Here is a 12,358-nt window from a genome sequence, read left to right as displayed (position 1 = left end):
CAGTGGCTGTTGGAAGAAGCTGAACCAAAAACCTCCTTAAACACTACTCTGGAGCATCCTGTACCTGTAATGGAAAATGCAATGTCCTGCTCCTGTGGGGCAGGTTTTCTGTGAGTGGTGAGGGAGGGATCATGGCCCCACAGGTGCCTTCCTTGGGTACAGAGCCCCGGGGAGCATCCGGCCACACTGGACCTGCTCAGTCACTCCTAACAAACCAAGGGGACAGGGAAGGGCAGTGCCTGAGAATGCTGCTTTGATTTGCTCTGGGGTGCCTTGGAGACTCATGGCCAGAAAAGCCACAAAATGAGCTTGAATAACAGCATAGTCAGCTCGCTCTTTAATTTAAAAAATGTGGTTTCACCACTTCTCTAGCTGGTCCCAGCTGGAGCCAGCACTGCGGTAAGTGTGCAAATACAAAGAAATATAATTTCCTGCAAAGTTTCAATTTTCCCTCGAAGCCCAAAGTCCTGCCAGTGCCAGACCCCATGAAGGGCTGCACGTCCGGCTTCCAGTACGTCAAGATACATAAAAGACTTGTGAACCTTTGCGTTGACAGAGAATAATTTAAGCCTTAACCTTCCAAGTTGTGTGTCTGAGGGAGCCTTGCTGCAAAGTTCACCCCTGCGTAACATTAAAACGCACTTACTCACTGGGGCTCTCAGGAGGGCTTCTGTCCCTGGATGCTCCTCATTTACCCACTGCATCATTCCCTGCAGCTTCACCTGCCCAAGTAGTAAGGAATTTTGGCTTTACCTCTGCTGTCCTCAGGTCCCTGGTGTTGTGATGCCTGATGCCTGCCCAGATCCTGCCTGCATTGGCCAGGAGGGTGCTCAGTCCTGTTTGCTGGGGCTGTGTGCGGGGGGCGAGTGGAGGCTCCAGCAGCAAAAGGAGGCTGAAGCCACACACTTAAATTATTTTTCTTGCTGTTCAGATCAAATACGTCTTGAATTTACTCTGCCTAAAGTTGTTTGAGCTTTTCTTGTCCAAAGACTTTGCTTGCTTTCCCCTAATAGTTTCAGTTTGCTATAGTGGAGGATTTATTGTTGGAGATGCTTTGCTCAGGATGCTCAAGTTGGCAGGGATCATCTGTAGTCTTCTGGGCACAGGCAAGAGGATGGGTGTGGCAGATGCAAAGGCAAGGGAGCAAGGAACCACATGCCTGTGTGACAGTATCTGATCCTCAGGGGGAATCATTGTGGCTTTGTGGGCAGCGTCGCCCTGGAGCACTTGGGTAGCCAAGTGGGATGCGAATGCTTCATATGGGCTGTTGCTGGTGGGGATATAACTGCACCAGTGATGATCCTGGACGGCACAGCACACCATGGGAAGATCCCAGGCTCTTGCAATGTGCCTGCCCCTGCCCGCTGAAGGCCCGGGGTGTTGGAAGACATCAGGAGGTGGTGGGCTTACACCGGCTTGGTAGCTAGCATCCACGGGGATGAGGCTTATCCCAGCACCAGTTCCTTCTTGGACCTGTCTTGGGTTTAGTAATCCCTGGAATGCAGGTGACTGCTGCAGCTTTCTATTCAGCCAGATCTGCACTGGGGTCTCTTTGGTTTTGGCTGACACTTGCCTTCTCTTACCAAGTAGTCTGTGATGTCTTTATGAGGGTAAGCCATGCTTTCTTCCTGCCTTCTTGCATTTCCTAACCCACCTTGCAGGCTGCCTTTCCACATGCCAGGCTTTGCCGGCGACCTGGTGGTGCCTGGCCACCCCAGCATCCCACTGCATGGCTGCCCAAGCTGTTATGTGTGTTGTTTATGCCCTGAGAGCTGGGAAGCTGCTTTAATGCTTCTTCTAGTACAAGATGATGGCATACAATGTGCTCACTTAGAGCAAACAAAAAGTCCATTATAGCGGGCCCTGCTGGGGTTACTGTGGGCATCTGCCTGCTGCTGCCTTTGTGGTTGTAGCTTTTAGTCAGATTAAATTGTGTCAGAGCAATCTGAATAGATTTTCTTCTGTTCGTCCCTCTTCATCCATCCATCTATCAAAGGATGCCTTTTGCAGACATGTTTGTACTCGCACATGGTGTGAGCTGTGGCCATGGTTGAAGTTGGGTGTGACTGGGATAATGGAGAAGGAAAGTGACTCCTCAGACCTGGGTGGTCACATGTGGGGGAGAAATCCTGACTGCTTTTGAGCTGTGGGAGTTTTGCACTGGTCTCAGAGGAGCTGAGATTTCACCCTTTCTTTGCCTGCCCTGTTTCTCCCTAAAACTCCCAGCCCCTGAAGCGAAGGTTGTGGCAGTGGAAGTGCTGGATTGTGTTCAGTGCTGGCCTGCCAGAGAAAGACGGGATGGGAGGAATGATGGGATTGAGAGAGAAATACAATCTTCTAGCATTTTTCTGTTCCTGACATGGTGATATCTCGCTGGAGGAAGGATGAGTTCTGTGTACCCTGTGGGACAGCAGTCTCAGAGCCAGTGATACTATCGCTCATTGAGGCATATTATTTATCCCGTTGCTAGAAGAATGTTCATTTTCATGCTGCTAGATTAGCAATGACAAATATGTGATGGGCAATCAATGTGAAAGCCTAAATTTGCATTAACTTTGGGGCGTATGTTTTGATTTCATTGGTTATTTTACCAAGAACAAGGCTAACTTGGTTTAATGGCTTGATCACTCAACTTGTCCTAATTAAGCTTTGAAAGTTGCATCCCTTTGAGGAAGGGGTCACGTCCTACCTTGATGGCTGCTGGTGGGGCCCTGCTTGGGGACAGCTGTCTGCCAAAGTGGTTTAGTTGCACCACAGCATCAGGAGATCTGCTCACACCAAGATGCCTGTGCCCTTGCTATGGAAGAAAATAAACAAAACAAAGCTAATTGATTATCACAGCTAGACAGGTCTCATTATCTAACCTACTTAATGCTGTTTGAAAGCTCTCTGTGGTACCCTTGCTGGATGTACCCCAAAACATCTTCTGAAAGGCAGGGCTGGAGCTATAGAAAGCAGCAGGTGGAAATACCAAATTGTCTCATTCCTGTGGTAAAGAGGGGAGTAGCATGTACTGATATTTTTATGGCTCTCCTGTGCCAGCTGCCATTTGAGCACAGCAGCATCCTTCCTTTGGCAAGCAAAGCAGGAAGAAGGACAGGATTCACCCTGCTCTCAAGGAGGAAAAAACTAATTACCTGCATTTCTGAACAAGATCATTGGTGGTCAAAGCAAAACCCTATGCCATGCAGTCAGCAGAACCTGGTGCTTTGCTTTGGTGTCTCCAAGGACATGCACATTCTGTTATCCTCAACCTTTCTGGCAGATTTTGCTGGTCTTTCTGTTGTAGTATCACCATTCTAAGTCCTTGAGTCCCAGGGTGCAGCAGCCATGGCCACACATGGGTCCTCACCCCTGTGTCTTTCCCAGCTTTCAAAATTGGTATGTCAGCAAATTGTGGGCAGTTTGTGTAGTCCAACTGGAAGTACCTATAGACTCTGCAGTGGCAGGGTGATGCTGACTGCATTTCTGAACAAGGTTTAGTAGGAGATGAGATTGTTCTTGTGGTATTTAGGGAAGTAGACAGCAAGTCTGGGCAGTTGTCTCCCATATAGTTAATAAATGGTACTTGATAGATATAGCCAAAGAGAGCAGTGGCCCACTCAACATGCCATGGCATGTCTCTGCTCCTGATGAAGAGCTGTCCTGGTGTTGCAAGGAGAAGGAGTCTGCTTGTGACGTGATACAGATGGCCACTTTGACATTTTCAATCAAATGTCTTGACAGACCTTGTGTCATGAAGCTGTAGAAGTAAAAATATATGGTCCTTTAAAAAAAAAAAAAAAGAAAAAGGGCAAAACAAACCTGACGTGATTAAGTGTATCCAATTTACCAGATGGATTTCTGCTCTGCCATGCAGGATGCTCTCTTCCAGGAGTCTCTCAGCATTTCATATTCTGCTTATGTAGGAATGTGAATTCTCTCAATTTAATGAGTTTGATTGGTATCAAAAGATAGTCTAGAATGGTTCTTGCTGGAATGGATCTTTGGAAGGGACCAGAATTTTTGCATAAATCTTCCAAGCACAGAGTAGTGGCTGGCCATAACTGCAGCTATCTGCCTCATCCTGCCGTCACTACCAACACATACAGCCCTTACAGAGGGGGAAATGTACTTGTAGCAAGGATTCAGCAAGATAAAAACATTCATCTTCCTTTACTGTTTATGCTATACAGGTTATGATGCAACAGTCAAACCAAGCCAGGGAAGGGTTTGGGAGACCAGCAATGCTGGGGCAGTCAGATGGGATCCTTTTACCTGGCTGCCAAAACAGAGACTTACACGACTGGAGGGATTCCCAGGTCCTTGATGAGGAGAGGGGCTGGGACCCGTGTCCTTGGCTCTAACTCTCTTGTGGGAGCGGCTGTTGCTGTTTGCCCAGCTTTGATGGTCTGGTACATACATGACTGGTGCTGCATAGTTCAGCATGACTTTTAATACCTAATGAAATAACACTGTTTACAGATGGGCAAATTTATTATTCCTTAAATTAGCATTTGGGGCGAGGGAAGTGCCAGTAAAAGCAAGTCCTGTATTGAATGTTTCAGCTCATATGCCAAAGTCAGGCACTATATAATTTGAATCCTTCTGGGGAGAAGTGTAATCTTGAGGATTTGTTTTGTCTCTGCTCTGTTCTGGTTGTTTTCTACAAACAACCTGAGTTTGGTCGTGGGTTATCATCAACAGCAGTTCTCACTGAAAGCAGAATCATCTGGTAGCCACAGGAAAATGCTCTGGACAGGTCATAACGGGTTAAATTATTAATTACAGTTAGTTTGTTTTAACAATTAAAGATTTTTTTTTTTTTTTAGTCACATTTTGAAAATTGTCCAACACATTGTGGTGATGCAGGGCTCTTTTTGTCTATCTGTGGGTAATTTCTTCCAGCTTATGCAGCCTGTGGGGTGCTCCTGAAGTACTTCTGCAGAGTTCTTGGTACTTCCATCTGAGGGTGGTTCACCTGAGAATTGTGATATTATTGCTTCCTCTGGTTTAATAGCCTTGCTTGTGAAGCCAGAAGGATCCCTTTTGTTCTGTTTACCAGTTGCCCACAGCATCGATAATTGTTTGAGACACTTGTACAGCTAATAGAAAGAACCTGTCAACAAGAAAAGCTCATTGTAAATACCACTACTGAACAAGGTTTAATGCTTTAAAGAGACCAGGGAAAGCAACAAAGCCGACCAGAAAGTAAATGTGTTGTTCCTGTAGATCTGGGGATAGGAGACATAAGTAGAGCTTAATTCACTCCCAAATGGATGTTCTATTTCACACCCCAGCAGAGCTTCTGATTTATGGATTTCTTAACATCACAATATTTTCATTGCTAAAAACTAAATGGGAAGATGCATCAAAGTCCTGATCTAAAAGCCTGATGTAAATACAGGGACAGTACCTGCTGGGATCAGTCCTAGCACCAAGTGTGGTGATAACAGCATTTGAATTCCCAGTTTTCAGAGGACCAGAGAATTTCTACAACCTCTTGAAAGGGATATTGAGCCAATGTGCAGGCAAATTTAAACAGGCAGCCTATGTCCTGAGGTTATCTTGGGCTAGGCTACCAAGCTTAGCTGGCTGAAGAGAAGCGGGATACTAGGAGGGCAAGAAAGGAAGGCACTGATATGCGAACTAATGAGGGGAAGAAAAATGTGCAGCTGAGCTGATTCATTGAGGTAAAATGTTGTTGGCTGCTGTAGATGGGGAATAAGTTAAGCCATGCTGGAGGTGCAACTCTAAAGGCTGGGATGGAGACTGAGAGCTCTGAACAAGGACATGAACAGGCCACGGCAAACTCTGGTGTTCCTGGTCATACTGCAGGGAGACGGGTGTGGAGTCTCTCCTGGAGAAGACACTGTCCTAACAAAGGATCTGGTAAATAGAGTTAGCAAGGATTTGTTTTGATGTATAGCAGTCTGTTCGGTTTGCTACCAGATATGCTTTGTTTAGTGACTGAAACCAAAGGAGTAGGAGCTCATGTCTGTGCGACGGGGAGGGAGTATAGATTAACTGCATTGTGCTCTCTGTGTGACGTTGACTTTCCCTACATACGATGAGCCATGTGCTGTTAAGGTCTGGTGAGATGGCCAGGCTTCATTAAACTTATTAAGCAAAATGAGGACCTCTCGTGTCACCCCTTAAGAGACCCTCCATGTGTATTCTCATTTTGGTAAAGTGCAATTTGTACTTCTTTTAAAAGAATGCATCATTCTCTTGCTCATCTTGGTCTCAATCCAGCAGGAAGATAGGAGTGTTCAGAAGTTCTCTGCGCAGTCTTTTTGGGTGATGTCAATAGCCCTATGTCAGATACTTGGGAGGCTTGGAGATTTTAAGTCTGAACATCTGTGTGCTGACAGAGCCTCCCCACTGTGTGCAGGGCAGGTGTCCTCACTCCAGTGATTGAGAGGGTTCAGGGAGCCTCCTGATACTGGAATTCCCTTGGACGTGGGCCACAGCAGCTGCCCTCCCTGCTGTATGGATGGGACAGGGTGGAGGAGCATGGGGAGAGGAAGGTCAAGGCATGTTCTGTTCCCTCAGTCCATCTTCAGCAGATGTGTCCTGAGGAGCACTGTCCAGCTGGCTCTGCTCACAGCAGCCCCCAGGCAGCTTTGGACTCTGATGACCTTTGCGCAAAATTCTCAAGGAAACCACGAGTAGTCCTGTCCTGTACCCAGAAAACCCCGAATTTACAGAGTCTTGGCTTTCATTTTTGTCATACAGAGAGGATGTGGCAATCACGATGGACGAGGCAATCACTCACTGTGATTTATTGTGCCGTGTCAGGCAGGGAAACCTCTTCCCTGGCTGCAGCTGGGCACGTGCGGAGAGGAATTCTGGGCTTACAAAATGCTGTCAGAACTGAATCTGGTAACATTTAATATAGCCCTGTCACAGCAGATCTGAGGTTAGATTTGATCCTGTCATACCTGCTCAGAGCACAACAGCGGGTAGAGATGGGGGGATGCCAGGGAAAAGGATTTCCCAGATGTGGGCACATGGCCTCTGTGCCCACCAGAGGACTAGAACTCATTGTGGTTTTATTTTCCATGCAAGTCCTGGCATTTTCCTTTGTAGTGAGTAGTGCTGAGGGTACTTGGGGAGAGCCAAGGTCCCAGGGTTGCTGTTCAGCACAGGATCTGACCATAGGCATCTGTCACCGAGACATGGCGCTGCCAGGTGAGAGCCTCCTGTGCCTGCCACAGGCAGCCTCCAACTGCACCTGTTCAGTGTAGCAGGGCTATTTTCATAAACCCAGCCATGAGTTATGTGGTTTAGAGCTATTTCTGTAACAAGATAAAAGGATGCTAATTTGGTCACTTACCTAACTTCCCATCACAGTTCAAGAGACCATTATACACCAGGCATTTCTTCTTTTCCTTCCTAGATAACTCAGTGTTGACATGTTGACCACGATAGGCAGCATAGTGCAAAACTAGGACTGATGTAGAAACAGAAAACTATTACTGTTGAGACCGCTTTTTGATGTTCATAGGGGATTTCAGTTACATGCAGGGTTTTTTTTGGGTTTTGTTTGTTTGTGGATTTTTTGTTTGTTTTTTGTTTGTTTGTTTGTTTGCTTTTTTTTTTTTGTTTTGTTTTTTTTGCATTGTTCATTGACTTCAAGTGGAAATTTTTAGGATGTGCTGGAAAACATCTCTAAAGCCCTGGTGTATTAAATCTCCACCAAGAAAAATACACATTTATGTTGAAAATGCAGAGTAAACTGTATCTTGTTTATATATTTTGTCACTCTCTGGTACTCTGAAAAGAAATCTAAGCCATCTGTAGTAAATACTGTGTTGTGCTGCACTGCTCTGCCCCCATTTATGGGTGGGAATTGGTTCTTTGGTCTTCAGTTCAAAGGGGTTGATAAGGCTGTTTCTGTGGTCTGCAGAGAATTTCCTTCTGCTTCTGCAACATCTCCTGATTAAGTCTGTGTTTCTGGGAAGGCTCTGGTTATCCATCCAACCAAAGAGATGCTTACACCTTGTGTAACAGCTCTTGCATGGTGGATGAAGCTTGTCTCCAAGTCACCACAGCTCTCTTCTGTGCCCACCTTGCCAGGTGAAGGACATCCTCCCCCCGACACCCAGGAGAATGGTTACATGAGCAGAGCTGTTCTAATGAGCATTAAGTTATATTCTAGACCTGACCACGTCTGGCAGGACCCACAGGCAGCCACGTTAGCATCCAGTTGCTGGCTGTTCCATTAATGGAACATTTAAAGCAAGGGTTAGGGAGAGGAAGTCATTAGCAGCTGCATTAACTTCCACCCTGGATTCCATGCACAACCGTTGCTCAAATTAAAGAGAGCTGTTTGGATTCAAGCAACTCCTCTGATGGCAGCTAATGAAACTGGTCCCGCAGTTCAGCAGTGGCATCAGCCAAAATCCTGGTTGTAATCCAAACTGCAGGTTTTTTTCTCCTAATGAATTAATCAGCTGATTGCGTGCCTGCGATAGCTCATTAGAGAGGTGTGTGGCAACCTTTGGAAGGGAAGTGCTGGCTCTGTGGGGCCCAGAGGCCGTTGCATTGCAGGAACGTGGTCCTCTGAGTATTGCAGCACCATATGTGTTGCTCTAATTAACGGGTGTTGTTCCTGGGGTCTTTTGATCTCAGGAAAATGACTGTAAAAATTGTAATACTGTAAGCCTTCGATAACTTGGAATAAAACCTCAAACAGCTCAAAGCAATTTCCTTTAATCTAGCTTGTGGTGTTGGGGATTTTTTAAAATTATTATTATTATTATTATTATTATTATTATTATTATTATTATTATTTTAAAAGCTTCCACCCTATTTAATGGTAGCTGCAGAGATAAAGCAAAGTGTAATTTGGAAATTAGTTCCAGATGTTTGAGTTGTAGCTTTAGTTTACTAATCTGGGTCATTAATTTTGTTGAATACTACGTTTGGATTTTCTTCCCTTGCGTGTGTGGTTGCAGGGTATAATGGGACTTCTGTCAGGAAAGGGAACTTTCAAAATCCTCTTTCCCCTGGGCGACTCCACCGAAACAAAGCCTGTTTCTCTGTGGTTATCCAGCATGGAAGGCAGGAGATGAGCTGTGAAGAAGAGTGGTGGGGTGGTTTGTGCTCCTGCTGCAGCCCGGGGCATGGGGCATGGTGGGTAGGGAGAGGGGTGCCCCTGCCAGAAAGCCAAGGGCCATATTCAGGTCAGGGTAAGGGTTTAACCTCCCAGCCATAACAACACCCTTTTTAAATTAATAAACCCAACTTGTCACTTGATTAATGAGAAAAGGTGTAGTTTGGTAAAGCCTATTAATAAAAGGGATCTTTTCAATGGAAAACAACTTGCTTCTGCTCAAGCCTTACCCCAAAGATTTGGAAATTGTGACATAGTAGGATCTTCTCAGTGCATGTTGCACATCCAGATTGTCTCTGAAGTCAGTGTTAGTCACTGGCTGCAAAGAGATGCCTGGAGAAATACTGGTGGCCATGACATGGTCAGAGCACTGAGGGTGCTGCTTGTACCCCTGCCAGCAATGTCCTCAATTTAACCCCAGTTACCCCAGTTTCTTTGTTCAGCTTTGATGGGATGGGTATGGAGACAGTCTGGGATAGTGGTGCAAAGCTCAGGGTCCAGTTCACGAATCTGCCAAGGAGCGAGGGACTGTGGTAAAGCTCTGCTCTTCTCTCGGCTTGGCAACAGGCTGGGTACACTGAGGATAACCATCTCCATCCCCAAGCAAAGGGAATGTTATGACCTCTACAGGATTAAGGCTGTTTTTCTCCAAGAGAAAAAAACATCCTGATTGTTTGGGGCTAAGCTTTAGATAGATGGTCATTTTAATACTACAGGAGCAGGCAGAATTGTGGAGCTGGCTTGAGTATAATTTTCTTCCTTATCCCGATTTCTGTTTTGCTGTTTATCCTGTTTATCCTCTCCTTGTTATCCTGAACTGGTTTGTCTTCTTGTAAATTCCAACCTACCACCCTTAAAAAGAAATGATCAGGAAGAAAACTTGCTGACTTAGTCTTTCCTTTGCCTCTGGCAATTGAATAAGCCCATCATCTTATATAATATTAATATTTGTAAAAGCAGACCTACAGAGCTCATAAATCTTCCATAAAAGAAGGGCAGTATCTATGTCTATTTTAAAATGGAGCAGGTAAGTAGGTTCTAGAACAAAAGGATATTGATACAAAGGAAGTGGAGAGATGAAAGAAATAAAATTGCCATTTTAATCTGAAAATTGTCTCTGCATAAGCAACACCAGAGGCCTCACTACTGCGGGAGCCAACAGTTTGCTCTGGGTGATCACTTGACCCTGGAAAACTCCAGTCCCTGGCTGCTACCTGGTATTCCATTCAAGTGGCTTTAGGAGCAAAAAAAAGTCCAAAATTGAAACAGCTTGTTTGCAGAGGGGAGGACTGCGTTACCATTTTTCTTTGTGCTTCTCCAAATGGGAAAAATAAAAGTGAAAAATATCTGTAGTTTTGAATTCTGTTAAACATTTTTTTTAAGGCAAGAAGCAGGCTTTTCCCCATTACGGATGAGAACCCAGATGAGAAAAAACAAATACAGTTTATTTTTAGCCAGCCGAGTGAGTAATCTGTCTCCAAACACACATGTGGAGCTGTTTCGTGAAGGAACGACACTGTGGCACTGCTAACAGGGTCCCTTTGCAAAGGCAGACTGGTTTGGAGCAGTTGGTTTAAGACTTTATAAATCTTTCATTGCATATCACCCTTGGTAGGATGGTAAAATGAAACCATGAAACCAAGGGGAAATGGAAAAATTTCTCTTTTTTTCATTTTTTTCACTTTTCCTAGTACCACTATCCTGAGACAGTTGCAGCGTTTTTTTCCCACTGCTGAGGATATGGTGCAAGTCCCATGATCTGGAATGGGGCAAGGAGGCCCTCCAGCCCCCAGAAGGGACATTGTTTTGTCCATAAACATCCCAGCTGTGGTTTGTAGGCAGTGTGTTGATGCTGCTCTGTTCTGAGCAGCACCAGGGCTCTTGCTGAGAGCCATGTTTAGCTGGCAGAGAGGAGGGGCAGATGGGTGGGTGGTTTTGGACCTTTCTGCCAGGCATGCAGTTCTTCCTTTGTGCTGCTTTTTTTTTTTTTTTTTTTTTTTTTTCCTGGACCTGAGCCAGTGTGGTGCCTTTCATTCTGTATTGCTTAGTGGTGGAGCTGGATCAGAAGATTCATTCTGGACTTGGCTCCCAGACCCATCTTTGCTGGTGATGATTCCCACAAAAATTGAGCTGGGATCATGTGAGCCTCAGACCAAGGTACCTACCTGGGCATAGCATGAGCCATGTAGTGCAGCCTCACTTGTTCTCAGCTCCTCTCAGAGCTGGAAGATAGTTAGACATTGGGTTAATCTGATTTTTTTTTATGAAGCAATTTTTTTACTTTTGAAATAGTTGTTGAAGCTGAATCTTCTCATGGGAATAGGTCAATTCATTCAGCACAGCACACTTTTAAGGAAAAGTTTATATAGTGCCAGCTCAGGCAAGAAATATGTTCATAGAATTTTAGCTTTCAGCTGAAATCACTATTTCATTTAAACATTTTAAGCTAATGAGAGTTGGCAAATAAAGTTCTTTTTTATTAAGGTGGAAACAAGAAGGGGATGTGTTGAAGTTATCTCAGTGGAAAATGTTTTCATATTCTTATTTATGGAAGTATGTAAATTTAGCCTTTGTCATTATTAAGGACAAGAAAATATCTGAGAAGCGTTCATGGGGCACACAGATAATTAGCCAGACAATTTCTGCTGTTCTTTCTCATCTCCAAGCCAACTTTGATCTCTCTCATGAAATTTTCTGCCACAGCAAAGGTGGAATGTTAAAATTCAATGTTATGAATCAGCTTTGCTTACAAGGAGAGAGGAAACCCGTCAAAACCCCTACATGGAAAAGAGCTGAATTGAGAGCAGGATCACAGAGGTCTATAAAACTAAGGAGGGTCTGAGTAAAGCAGCATAAACTTGATGGTCTAGATGAAAAATCATGTGAAGGGAAATCGTAGATCAGGTGAAGGATTTGTCATCTCTGACCACTCATTCCATCTTTTATGTAGAGAGCCCCTGATTTGCTTTGGGGTGTCTGTTCATGTTTGTGCTTTCTCTGTCCCTTGGGGTTAGGAAGGAAAGAAGACCCGCACAACTTCTGTTGGATATCCGTCTTCTGTTGCTTTCCCCAGCCTTTTGCTGCCACCTCCATCCCCAGGAGCCCCCAGGGACAGCCGAGTTGTGCCTATCTCCGGTGTGGCAGTGTCTCCACTGTCATTAGAGGATAAATGACACTGTCTCCGTGGCCAGGGAAGAAAGCAAATTAAACTCCACAATCCTCAGCAATTGATGGGCCAGCTGCCGACCTCCATGTCAC

General features: G+C 45.1%; 1 protein-coding gene across 1 annotated transcript in view; it reads left to right on the top strand.

Moving 5' to 3' along the window:
• MMP17 (matrix metallopeptidase 17) overlaps positions 1-12,358 on the top strand; it is a 49,662-nt gene that overhangs the window by 15,738 nt on the left and 21,566 nt on the right. The window lies entirely within an intron of this gene.

This window comes from Vidua chalybeata, chromosome 18 (genome assembly GCF_026979565.1).
Source record: "Vidua chalybeata isolate OUT-0048 chromosome 18, bVidCha1 merged haplotype, whole genome shotgun sequence".
Taxonomy (NCBI): Eukaryota; Metazoa; Chordata; class Aves; order Passeriformes; family Viduidae; genus Vidua; species Vidua chalybeata.
The sequence above is the reverse complement of the archived record's forward strand: the minus strand, read 5'-3'. Positions and strand labels throughout refer to the sequence as shown.